The sequence below is a fragment of the Chlamydotis macqueenii genome, chromosome 5, assembly GCF_036417535.1.
Source record: "Chlamydotis macqueenii isolate bChlMac1 chromosome 5, bChlMac1.mat, whole genome shotgun sequence".
Taxonomy (NCBI): Eukaryota; Metazoa; Chordata; class Aves; order Otidiformes; family Otididae; genus Chlamydotis; species Chlamydotis macqueenii.
The window spans coordinates 49,613,702-49,628,039 of NC_141560.1; positions in this window are offsets into that span (position 1 = coordinate 49,613,702).

The following is a 14,338-nucleotide window of genomic DNA, read 5'->3' on the forward strand; positions in this document are numbered from 1 at the left end:
TTTCGTGTGAATGAAAAACTTGTATCGTTTGTAGTAGTTAAAGTTTGAACAACACTTTTCACAGGAGCGAAGGTGTTCCTGGTATGCTGGCCACCTTCCTGCCTGGATCTGTGGTGTCTGAAACAGTATGGTAACGGACTATTTAGGGACACTGAGGGACCTTCTCCACTGGTGGTTTTTAAGAAGAGGTTGGATGAAAAATTCCCAGGTGTTATCTAGGTGCTGATTGTGCCTCAAAACAGAAGAATGGACTGGGTCAGCAATTCTCAGTATTTCTAGATAATTACTGCTTTGTGTGCTATCATGTTTTCCTCTGTCTCCTAATTTCTACACTCTTATGCTTCTGTACCTGTCCTCCACAGACCCTGCTCCTTTGCTTGTCCTCTTACTCTCCTTCTCTGGCCAGAAAGATGGTTCCCAGGCTCCGCTTACAATCCTGATGTGCCTTATTAAGGAGGAATTAATAAGGAACTCCTGGGCTAAGGCAAGGACTGGTTCCATTGCTGCTTTTGCAAAATCCTGAGCAGCATGACAGTGACAATCTTTCCAGGATGTTCACCTGGTTGCAGTAGTAGCCTGAAAGCCACTTTCCCACCTCCCCGTTGTAAACTGGAGTATATAAACTCAACATATTATAACAATTCCCTTGACCCATTTTCTGTCATGCACGCAAATCTCTGCAGCGTGCCCACTCCTGCACTTTCCTCCATCACTCATCTGCCCTAAAATTTACAGCTTTTCCCCCAGATTCCCTGGGATTCTTGGTTCAAATGTGAATCCTTTGTAAGGACAAAAGGAAAGCCAAATGTCCTCTCCCCATTGCCTCTTCACTATGCATCCAGATCATGCACATATTCTTTTGGGACATGGGAAGGGTTAAGGATTGTTATTCATGCACAACAATGTGCCATTTATCTGCTAATCCTTCACGCTTAATTTCTGAAATGTCAAAAGCACTGCTTGAGCCAACAGCACTGGCAGCATTAAGCTTTCTGTTCTGCCCAACATTCCTGAGAAACAGTAGACATAGAAATTTTCATTTCTTTCTGGAAGCCGTCTAGTTAAGGGTTAGTTTCAGCTGGCTGCTGCAACGATAGCTTACAAGGTCACATGAAGGAGAAATTCAACATAATTAAACACTAAAACAGGCTTAAGCGACCTTTCCAAATAGTGATGGCCACCCACTGTGCTTCTGTACAGCACGAATTACTGGTACCCCTATTTTCAGGATTCATCTGAAGCCAAAGATCGAATTGTGCATTTCTCCAAAGAAATGCATAGCAGAACAAGAAGCCAAGCATAGGTGTCCTTGTTGCTAGCTGCTTTCTCGGGTCCCTGGGCTGTACTGTGAGCTGCTCTTCATTGTTCTTCACTAAAGGACCTATGCAGCCCACAGAGCTTCCAGACCATGGTTTGAAAGGCCTTTTGAAGCAACACTTGCTGACAAGAAACTAGTGTGCAATACCAATGGTATGCTGGTTTAGAAAGAAGAAATTCTTCCAGTGGAAAGAGGCCTCCTCATTTGACCCACCATCTAGAAAGCCTAATTTGGGCAGAAGAACCATTGCTCTTTTCCTGTCTGTATCCTCCAGCCAAATTTCAACCAGGATTACTGAACATTTTGCCCTTCTATGTTGTACTACTGAAGGTAACAAAACTTTTGTAGAAATTTGACTAGTTACTTGGTTAGTCCCATTCATTTGCAAGTCTCCAGGACAGCATGGGGTCTTGCGGCTTTTAGTGATTCTCATAATCATGTTTTCCAACTAGGGCTATCATGAGTATTTCCACTTCGGTTCTCGTGCCTCGGGTCACAAACATCTCCTCATGAAGTTAGACCGGTATCAAGAGAAAAGCATAAGAGAGACTTAGGGCTTGTAAGAGAGAATTTGTGTTTCTCATACATGGACACAGAGGGAAGAGTTTATTTAACTGGAACTGTTTACAAATCTGTGGTTGAGAGATGTCCACCTTTCTGGTCACTAAAACATGTATGAGCTGCCTTTGCAGACGGTGAAAAAGGCATGCACAGGTGTGTAGCCACTAAGAGGTTACTTTTCTGTGCCTTTGAGTTTCAAGGATTAAGAAACAGGCTCAAACACTTTCTGAAGTTTCATCTTTCATTGCATCCCTTAATCCCTCCAAGCTTGGCATCATTTCTCACTCATTTGTTTATGTTTTAATCTAAAGTTTCTCGCTTGAGAACTGCATTGACCTTTTGTTTAAACCCAAGGCTGTGAGTGATAGTGCAGCTGGGAGTTTTGTTACAGCTTTTCCAGCTGCTTCTCACGATTCGGGAGGGAGGGAGGGGCAGGGAGGATGCACATGAACACCGCATGAGGATGATCACATCCACAGGAGCTGATTTTAGCTTTGCAGGTTTTGTCACTGGGCCTGAATGCTCCTGAGCTAACAGGCAAAGCAGTCATAGAAAATAAAGGATCTGATGCTGAAGGGCCAATGCCTGAGCAAATGTCATCAGTCCCTGTGGGTTAGATGACCCTGATAAATAAATAAATAAATAAAATAAATAGATACTAATAAATAGATACTAATTAGAACTGTTAATATAGGTAAGCATTTATACAGTCCTAGCAAAGGGCTAGATCTCATCTTTCATTCATTTCACCAAAAGCTTGGCTTTTTTGTTAACTACAGGACCACAAGGAAGAAAATTGTCCTGCGTAGGGAGAAGGCAGAGCTCAAAACACATCAGTGAGCAACAGACAAATGGTGGTCTCACACCAGCATCAGCTGTGAGTTACTGGTGCCTTGCTCTACTCATCTTCTAAGAGAGCAGCAAAGCTGCCGGCTCTGACTGCCTTCCCCCCTCCCCCGAGCAGCACAGTGAAGTTGGTGGCTGCTTATATGTCCCCTTGTGTATTTGCTGGGGATGACAGAAAGACCCATGCCCATCCTGCCAGTGGCTCTGGTGCCCCAGCCGCAGCCTGGCACCCAGATGCTGTGTGTGGAGCACAACAGGCTCTGGCAGTCCTCTGGCTGGGATGGGATCCCACTGCGTTGCTGCGCCCTCAGCAAGGCTGTGTCAGTCTGTACCCAGGCCTGGCTCTGGACTGGTCATCAGAAGGCAGTAAGAGATGGGAAACCAGGTCGCTCTGTGCCCCACGGAGTGGAGGGCTGTGATATGCTGTGGAAACCCTGCCAAGCAAGGTGTCTTTGTCCAACTTCCAAATACAGCATCAGAAATGTTTGTCCCAGGTCCTATTTCCTTCCCTTCACCCAGCTTCTGATGCTGCAGTTGAACGCTCCAACTTCTTTTTGTTCTGCTTTTTACCCCTTCATGCTTCCTCCCCTTCCTTTGCTATTTTTTGCTGGGAAAGGAGAGTCTTCCTCAACAGCAAGGAGAGGAAGGAGTGCAGCTCTGGTTTGAATTGCTGTGCTTGGAGGTAATAGTGCCAGGTTAGGGCTTGACCCACACAAGATTTCTTAGAGTTGACTTCAGCAAGGAGTCATACAAAACCAGACTGAAAACATACAGGAGAGAAAAAGGCTCCATTTCCTTGCTGCTGTGTTAACAGGACACTGCATTCTTGAAAATGTGTCTTAAGAATGAGGACGATCAACAGTGATCCCTAAAAGGAAACGTTTCCCACAGCAGGGCTGCCTGTGGAATTTGCTGCTGCAGGTGGGAATCACTGAGGCAAATGGGGCAGCTGAGCTCCAACAACTGCAGCAGCACGGTTATCCACCGCAGATATGCGAAGACAGGCAGCAATAAATGGTTTTGAAGCTTATGGCATCAGCTGGTGACTTGAGAATCAAGAGGGGAAATTTTTTTTCCAGCTTTCAGAACTGGCTGTGTGCTTTCTGCAGGGCTTCCCCTTCCCAGGGTATACTTACTGCCCTTCCTTCTGCTTTGTTCTGGCTTGGTAGATTTGGGATAAGAGATGTGATCTGCACCAGGCTCTGCTTTGTGCCAGGGTAGATAATATACAACATGTTTCCCTGTACTTGCCTGTAAATCTAACAATTATTTGACCACACAGTACCTTCCACTAAGAAATTTCACAGACTGACTACCACAAAATCACATCGTTGTCGTGCTGCCCAAAACAGAAGAATCAGACTCACAGATTTTACTCAAAAGCTATCGAAAATCCTCATTTCTGCTGGTTATATTTTCCACCTATCAAAATGTCAGGTTCCAAGCACACTGCCTAGTCTCACTAGGACCCAGAAATTCACCGTTCCTCACCCACCACGCCGAAGGCATCCAAACCCACAACCATCTCCAGAACTTGCCTAGCAGAGAGGGCTTCAGCCATGGCTGCCAGAGGGCAAACCACCTTTCAGTCCAGGGCCCTGGATGCAGGATTTGACATTCAAATTCTCCCTGTCTAACGACTGCACTTTATTGCTTATGAGACAGCCATGCTGTAGGGTGAGGTCCTTTTAATTAGTCTAATTAGGGGGTTTTCACACTGCATGGATTAATTCATTAAGCTGCAATAATTCTCTGAGCCAAAGCATGAGGAGGATTGCTTTTACAGCCCTTCAGTTAGGGCACTGACCTTAAATAGAGGGGAGTCAAGCTTACAAAGCTACAGAATCTATAAGATGTGAACAAATGTATAGCTTTATTCAGACCGAGCAGAAGCACCATTTTCCTGAATGAAGCCCTTCTTGGCTCCTATGAGTAAGAAAGGAGAATTGGCCTCAACTCAGAAGTTTTGACCCAAGACATTCACAGATTACTTAAACCAAGAAACTTACCGTGCGTGAATGCATGTCTTTAAATCAGCCTTCCTTATTTCCCACAGTTTTGAAACAGAAAATTGAAAATTTTCAGGGGGCACCAAATGATGACTAGTACCGAGTGCATATGGATGATGATGGTGCACTAGGTCAGAAAAAATTTGAGATCCTTTATCTTTAGATCCTTACTTTTATTTGATTTTACTTGAGATCCTTACTTTCAGGTAAGTCTAGACATCTCCTCTGTACACCTCTACATGAATATTGGCCATCTAGACTTCCGAGAGAAACAGGCACTTTTATTTTGCCCTTTTTTATAGGCCTTGCTAATTAACAGATGAAAGGTATTTTTTTTAACGGTGATAATTTTTATAGCACTAAATTGATCTCTCCTACTGTTTCCTAATCCTTAAAACTGTCTCAGATTGATCAACGCCATTGTTTCCTACCCTCTCTGAGCTCATTCTGTAGGGGAATTCCCATCATACTTCAAAGGTCAGAGACACACCCTTGATTTTTCTTCCGTTTAAAAAAAAAAACAAAACCAGAAGGTTTTGTAAAGCATTTTGACCCTCATTTCTGTCGACATGAGAAAAATGGCTTTCACTCCACCTGACATTCCTTAGCAGGGAAATGTCCACGTAACTGTTGTTTATTCGAGCAGGGGCCCGCTCAGTGTCTAAAAGTGAGGGGGGTGGCTAATGTATTCAGAAGAAGAGTTGGGGCTAAAAGCAGAACCATTTCATCATCCTGGTGAACTGGATTGCAGCCTAAGAGACCAACGCCTGTGGAAAGTCTCTGGCCGTGCTTCCTTTCTGTCAAGCAAAAGGCAAGAGAGAAAGCAACAAGTTATCCCGTGACACAGTAAATCCCATTGCTTGAGTGTAAAAGTGCACAAAGCCTTTTCTGCACCAAAGTGAATCCAGCAAAGCAGCCTTTTCTATAGAGTACTCAAAACCATGCCGCTGGGATGGCTGGAGAACCAATGTTTCCTCTCTGACCCATCTCCAGCTACAAATGCAAGCAGCTGCTGCTGCAAAAAGCTCAAGCGCTGCCTACTCTTCCCCTCCAAGGCTCTAGTCAGTGTCTAGTAAGCAGCACTGTCTCTATGTGGGATTACACAGAAAAAAAAACACGGAAAATCTGTACCTTTTCAAGAGACTGAGAAAACTTGTGGGAGTGGATGCTACAAAACCCAGCAAAAGCCTGGATAACTGACTATTCGTGCTGCTGGTAAGCGCTGAGACCAGGGTGCCATCAGAAGTGTGGTTGTTTAGGCATGTCTGCCTATGGTCTGATCAACATCTAGGTTGCAGTGCTGCAAAAGGTAGGCACTCTGAATCACTGCCAGGATCACTAATCTGCAGATCATTGCAGGAAGACATTGAGGCTTTTTAGACTTGCAGGAATGTGCAAAACATCTAAAATTCTGGTTTCTCCATTGGTCAGATCCACGGGGTTTAGCTCCTTAGGGAGCTGCACAAAGAATCCGTGCAAGTTACTCTCCTTTGTACAGGACAATTTTGTCGGTGGCCCTAAGCTTCATGCCATCCTGGCCCAAGCTGGATAAGAGCCTGGGAGAGGCTCTGGTTCTTGCTCTGAATTGCCCTCCCCGCTGGCTGCCATGGAACAAGTTCTCAGCAAGCCATGTCTGTGAACATCTGTGCCAGCCCTGGTGTCTGAGAAATAAAAAAAAAAAAATTAAAAATCAGATCACAGAAACAGCACAGTAGTATTTCAGTCTACTTAACCACCTAGATTTTTAGAGCACTGTTATTTACCCTCACTGCAAATGTCAAGGTGAGGCCCCTGATGGTGACCCACAGGGTGATGCACACTAAATGAAGGAGCAATGGAATATTTAATATATTTCATGCATGTCACTAAAACTTCAGAGTTTTGTTTTTCATACAGTTCTTCAGAAGTATGTCAGGGTTTGTAGGGGACATCTCTGTGAAAGAGATAAAAGGGTTAATTAATTCAGTCAGTCCATCATTTGATTGAGTAGGATGTCTTTTTCCAATAAATATTTTTCCAGATAGATCTCCCAGAAACTTCTGCTCTTCTGGGGAAAGTGGCATGATTCCTGCTTGGAGAATCTACGTGTGCAGGTATAAAGATTTTATAGAGTGCCTTCATCACATCCTCTGCTATGACAGGAGAGTTGAGCTTGAGCTGTTTGGTTCTGGTCAGTTCTGAATGGGGGAAACAGAGTTAATCGTGTTTTCTGCTGCTGTGGCTAGAAGAAAAGAAAACTAGATTAGCAGGTACTGTAAGTATTGTACCTTGAAAAGAGTCCTGCAAGTTGTTCCAAGAAATCTCATCCATTGTATTAACTATAAATATGGACTTAATGCCTATCTTTCATTTTAGGGATGGGTTGCAGGGGTTATTTTTCTAGTGTACTGTCTGTTATATTGTCACATAACCTTAATGCTGCCGTCTTTGAAAAGGCTGTTAGAGCTTCTCCCTTTTGATAGACACTCAGATCAGTTTTGTTTAAGGATGAAAGAAAAGATCAGGTCATTATGATCTCAGATATGCTGAGGAGAGCTCACTGATAAGAGCTTTTTCACTGATATTTGGTAGTTCACTGGTCCTTGATTTTACTGACATTTTGACTGGCTCTTTGCTACAGGCAATTCAGAGCTCACTGGGATGGGCTGCGGTGCCTGCGAGATACATTGCCCAAGATGCACGCAGTTTGATCACGCTACAGAGAACGGTGTCACACTCCATTACAACAGGACAGTTCACCCTGTGTTTTTTGGTCTTGGTCAGTTCAGAGCAAGTGGAGGGAAGAGAGTTAATCAAGGTTCTGCTGCTGTAGCTGAAAGAAAAAAACGAGATTAGTATTTACAGTATTATCACTACCACACTTTCCAGACCATATAATATAGGTCAAAGTCTCTTTGGAGTCACTCCGATGATTGTAAGAGATAAAAAATAATAATGGGCCATAAACTGAGGAAATATCAGACAAACCCAGTCTATTAGACTGTGAACAAAGTTCATCGTAGCCAGTCGAAATCTGAGCTGCATTTGAATCAGAAACAGGTAACTGTGGAAATGTTTAGTGTCCATTTGCACACATCAGCAATACTTCTCCAATCAGTCTGCAAAGCTCTGTGATTGACACTTTTATTAAAAACTGTGAAAGATGGTGTCACGGGCTAATCCAATAACTTCTTCCTGCTACTCTCAGAGCTCAGTCAATCTTATTTAAAACTGCAAGCCTTTGTTCGTGAGCTGAGCACCAAGGCTCAGGCGCTTCTGAGCAAGACAAAGTACGCAGCACGGGCAGGCGCTGCCTTGTGCCTTCACAAGTGCAGAAGCGTGTCTACAAGACTGCATCAGAAGAGAAGTCTTTTTCCACATCCCTAAGAACTGAGAATTTTTTTTAAATGTCTTCACCGAGTGAGAAAGGAAAGGAAATATTTTTTTTTGTGACTCATTTCTTAGGGCTGTGTCTATCACATCATGTTTACACAGCCTTTGAGAGCCCTTCTGTACAGTACAGTAACTGTTACTCCTTATTTAAACAGTTATTGATGTTTACAAGGTTACAAAGAATTTTCTCTCTGCACGATCTCACAGTCCGTATGCTGTTTTATCAACGCAAAAGCCACATTGCAGGAAATCAAATTGGTGCTTTGGATGAAGTGATAAGTTATTGCACAAGCTCATTTGTTTGGCCTCACACACGGTGCACTGGGCTTCTGAAGAGATTTGCTTGCACCAGAGCCACCACAGCATAGATGCATTTTTTCCATTGGTAGAAGCAAACTCCATCATTCTGCCATTTTGAAAGAAATGTGGAGAGAGAAAGATAGAAGAAAGGTAAGCAGAGGAGGAAATAAGAAAAGAAACAAGGCGGAGAGAGAGATAATTCAGTTAGCTAAAGGAGAGCAAGGAGAGCACAGCGGCGAGCAGGACGGAGAGGTCATCTAGGGCTACGGCTCGCCCACATGGGAGCCCACAGATGAACCTTCAGTCATGTTTGTCAGACATCATCTTGTGTAACCGAAGGTAATTTCTCCTGATACAACGCGCTGCTCTGCAATGTCCAGCCGAGACGCTGCAGCTAGGCAGCCCTCTACCAGCCCCATTAGCAGTACGTCTTGCCATGGCACATATTGCGCTGGGGAGATAAAACACGGCACTCCCACTGAGTCACTTCTTGTATTCACACCATGCAACAGCATTCCCTTACGTCAGGGTCATTTCTCCCTGCAGAGGTGCTGTGCAGCACCACTCACGCGAGACGCACACAAGAACAGCACGGTGAAGCTCATGGGGTGCTCTGACACCGCGGTACTGGAGCAAATAAATGCCCTCACTCAAAGCAAGAGAACAAAAGAAAAGCAGAAAACGAAACCAAACAGATCCTGCAAGCCTCCGCCTCTGTTACTTGTCTCATTTAATTGCTCCTCCTTCCCCCTCATCCCAAATGTCAATTCTGGTTGAGAAATTTTTGAAGATAGGAAAATCTTAGTACAAAGCCTACCTAAAACATATTAAAGAGGAGGTATTTTCAGTATTAGAAATAGTATGCCTCAGGAGAGCTGACGTGTCATATACGCCTAAATTTTTAACTCTTGCTGTTTCTGCATCCTCAAGAGACTGCTAATTATCATGGACCTCTGAGGCACAAAAATATTTTGATCTAGGCTGACCAAAGCTCTTCCTAATTTATGTTTAAAAGAAGCATCATTTTATATTAGATGTACTCATTTCATTCTCCAATTCATTCTCTCCACCTCCAGTGTCTCTGACCTGTTGTTTCTAATAACGCCAAGTATCCATGAGCACTCAAAACACTTTCCAGTCATTTCAGACCTAAAGGCAGCTGCATCTGGGCTAGAATCCAGCAGGTTTTGGTGGATCTTAGAGGCACCATGCTTGGCCAGAGATATCACCTTGTATCAGGTGAGTACGGTCCTTTCTCTAACACTCGCAGTGGTGTGCAGCATGACTTTAAGCCAGTCACTTTTCTGCATCCCGGTCTTTGCCAGATGCAAATGATGAGAATGCCACTTCCTCAGCTCGGAGAACTCTGATCAAAAAGCGATAGCCCTTCTTACATGCTAAGGTCATGAAAGAAAGAGTGAGAGTCTCCTTAGCTGAAGTGCTTAAACATACCAGGTTTGCTTAAGCTGCTCCAAGAGCCATGCTTATGTAAACCAACACTTTTTAGAGAAAGAGAAAAAAACACTGTAGTAGTTCAGCCCCAATAGGGACCAGACTACTCAGTCTCTCTCCCACTCCCCCCACCCTCCAGTGGGACAGAAGGGAGAATTGGTAAACAAAAAAAACCACATGGGTTGAGATTGAACAAAAAGTAAATTTAACAGCAATAACAGAAGAAAACAAAACAGAGATGGAATATAAATACAGTACAATGCCTTACAACAAATCTCCACACCTAGTTTCTTCCAAGTAGCAGGAGGCTCCCCTCAGCACCCTCCTCACATATACACTGAGCATGAAGTCAGATGGGATGGAATAGCCCTTTGGCTAATTTGGGTAAATCAACCCCAGCTGTTAGCTAATTAGTTAATTATCCCAGCTGGGTGCCCCAGCCATAGGGGCTACCAGCTCCAGTTCTCCACCCAGCTCAGGTGAATGTTAACTCTATCCTAGCCAGAACCAGGACAAACACAATAAAGGTAAACTTTCTGCACTTGAGAATGTTTCTCCCCAACCCCTGGGCTACATTATACTATATATTATCACTGTCATCAAAAGGGGTGTGTATAAGAACTTGAAAAACCAAACGAACCTGTCTGTAAAGTGTTCCGTATATCACGGTACTGCAGGTGGCTTTATTTCCAAAGTGCTGAGTTGTGCTGCTGTTAAAGCCTCCTGCTCCCCAGACCTACTTCTGGACTTAACTGCTGCATCAAGAGTAATCATCTACCTCCAAGTAAGCTCCATTTCTTTATTGAAGTCATTGTTTTTAAAAGAGCTGTAGGCTGTCAAAGTGGTTTTGCTGTGATGATTTTATCAGGCGCCCAACTGACGCACCGCCTGCCGTTCTCATTTGTGCATCACCGGTTTTCTCAATGATAAACAATTGACTTTGTTTTAATGATTTAACGGTGGAGATAAGCATGAGCCTCAACAAATACTTTTTAATAAATTATCAATATATGCCTGTCTCACTAAATCAAGAGAGATTGTAATGTGACAGCTAATTAATATCTTCCTCAAACCCAGCACCAGCTGGAGTAAAACCAAGAGCCGTGAAACTCTCCCATTGTTTAAAAAAACGTGTCACTTCCCCTTCCTATGTCCCCAAAGTGTGTTTAAGCAGATACATTTGTGTGTACATAAGAAGCACCAGCTAATAGTGAGATACTCTTCAATGTGACCCAAACCAATATGCTGTTTGCATAAAGTATTTGAAAAGATATTATCTTTCATAATAATATCATTAATTAACATTATTTTCTGGAACATCCATAGCTCTATATGGGAGCAGCAGTATAAACTGCATACGTGTAAACCAGGATTTTTCCTTCCCAAATGGCTTTTGCTGCCTGTCACAGCATGTGGTCAAGCCTGTCAGTAGGATTTGAAGCTGGCAGCTTTGCCCCAGAGCTGAGAGTTCAGGTCAAGTCCTCAGCAGGGGCTGAGGCTGCCATTCCATTTCACAAAATTAGTTTCCCATCCTGGAGAAATAACATTTCCTCACAATAAACCACAAAATCAAGCATGTGTCTAGTTCTGAATTTTTCCAAATTCAATGGCTTTGGCTTTATTTCACACTCCTCTTTGCTTGTAACAGTTCATCCACCTTCCCAGGTATCATTTCACGTCAACCAAATCTACTTTCCATGATCAAAAAACTGTCATGAAAATTCACAAGCAAGGCACTAAATCAACTAACTTGTCATTACCATTTGCACAGCAATGATGCAAATACTAAGAACTTCTTACTTTTCTAGCTGAATCTTACCCTGATGGAGGAAGGATTGTAATCTTGCCAGGTAATATACTCTTTTATCTAAGCCATGAGCATTTCCAAGTTTTTTTTCTTCACCAAAAGCACTACCCTAAAAAAGTCAACAGGGATTTTATTTGTACTGTAGAGAGTGTGAACTCACCTTCCTCTCACCTTTTTTCATTGACGTTTCTAGTAAGAAGTAACTCCTAAACTTGTGAAACTATCAGATAGAAATTATTTTCTGCAGACAGCCAGCAGAAATAAACTGTGAAATTCTGTCCTTGATGAACTTGATGGGAAAATTCTCTCTGTTTTGAGTAGGACTGGGATTTCATTCCACACATTTATCTGTGTGAAATCTTACATGAGGGGAGCCAGGTATAGAGAGTGGGGAAGATAATTTGCACGTTATCTTCACAACCACTCTTAAAACATACCTCTCCACTGATCCACAGAGATATTCTATTCTCTCCAAAATGGCAATTGGCTTTCAGCAGTTTATTTCTGTCCACTGAATGGGTACCAGGGTGTACTCACAGGGGGCTGCTCATCGCACCGGGGGGACGACTGTTACAGGAACAGGAGTATGCTGGTTGCGGAGGGTATGATTAAGAAGATCTTTGTCACCGCACAGGTTCTGGAGATCTCTGCCTTTTTCTGAGGTGCTAATTGGGATCATCTACTGCACAGATGTAGGTACATTCTGGCTATGTCCTTTCATTACAGAAGTTGTCAGCAACTCGTAGTTCTCCTGTTCTGTGACTTTCTATCCAGTTCTTCTGCATGTCTCTCTCCTGCCATCCCTTGGTGATTAATAAGCATTGAAATTCTTCTGTTGAAAGAATTCCCATTGATTTCAAGAGGGACAAAGTTGTTTTTTCCTTTGTGGTAAACAATTATTTTATTTTGCATAGATGGTAAACATGAGTAGGTCTGTAATTCATTGTTTCAGAGATACTTGGGTCAATACACTTGCATTGTAGTAAAGGATGGTTGATCTCTTTCTACCCAGCCCTGTGAACTTCAGAATTCTGTGCACGGTTAGCCAGTATCCTCTCATTAAATTATTGGAACTAAGCATTAAGCAACCACAGAAAAAAAGTTAAATAATCATTTTGTACTTAGATATGGATTACATTCTGCAGCAACACCGAACTGATAAAAATGCCACTGTTTTGAATTTATAAATTGTTTGTAAATAGATATGGCACTGGAAACCTTTCTCTGTGAGGGCCACTCAGAGGAATAAAAAAAAAAAAAAATCAGATTGGGACCATCACAAACTTAAATTATAATAATCCTCTTATATCTGAGGCAGGACGTGGTAGATTCATATAGATCACTTTGTATGAATTCCATAAAATTCTATACTGCTTATTGAATATGCAGCATTCATCCAAAAGCACAGTTACACACATATACACGTATGAGGCATTCTGCACTAAATCTTTTGGCAGAAATGCAGAGAGAACAGATGTTTTGACCATATTGACTAAAATGATTAATAGCTTATGTTCTTTTATGTATGATTAGGCAGAAATGTGATGTTCTTAAAAAAATTACCTTGCCCTATGTATGAATTCCAGTATATCAAGGGATTTCAGGAGCCTCCCAAATGTTTCCATGTTCCATATCTCATCACTGCTTTATTTAAACCAGGACCAGAGTTTTCTTTCAATTCTGCAATCTATCCATGAAAAGTTCTGAATTCCTCAACATTTCCTGGACAATTTTTGACTTTGTAATAATTTTAGACTACACGTTGACCTTTAAGATCACATTACCCTACTAACCATCTCAGGTGTCTTTCTCATAGAAATTACCCAAGCTGGAAATAGTTATGAAAGGCAGAAGCAGCTTAGATCTGAAGAAAAGAGCCAAAACTGGCTTGAGCAGTTTTGTGTGAAGTCTGAAAGGCAGGAGCCACAATCAGGACCATTTATGCATTCACAGCATTTAGTCCATGGAACTTTTCCAGTCTCTCCCAAACAGGAAAGCAGATGTGAACTAGAACATAAAAAACCATGGGTTTAAATTCCACTTAATTCTTTCCTCCAAGTCTCCTAAACCATCACCATTTCTACTAAATTTCATATGGGAGGGTCTAGGGTCTCAGGCATTGTGGGTCTTAGTCACAAAGAACAAAGAAATCCATGAGTGTATACATATGTGATACATGTATAAGAGAAAGGGATGGGCAAAAATTCTCCTCTTCTGTACCCATTTTAGTTGATATTATAGATCATGTTTTCCTTAGCCACTCATTTCTTTTACTGAAATATCACCAGTTGTCAACTACTTTATTCTTCAGTCATCTTACTTTTGGTGCAATAACCTTCTTCCCTGAAGTGTACAACGTTTTCTGCATAAATTCTCCATTTCTACTCACTTTATAAAAACACTTTTTTTTTTTTTTTCTCAGACTTTTTTAGTCTACTCACACTCTGGACTGGCTGATATCTGTGAGTATCCTTATGGCCAGAATGGTGTTTTCTCATAAGTTTGTATGGGGACTTGCTCAAAACTTTTTACAAATGATCTCATTAAACCATAATATTAATGTCATCTACATGTTTCTAACTATTTTACGGTTTATTCCTCACTCTTATATTTATATACATAAATGGCATTATCAGGTTCCTAGGAATGTGCCACTACAATCATTTTTGCTGT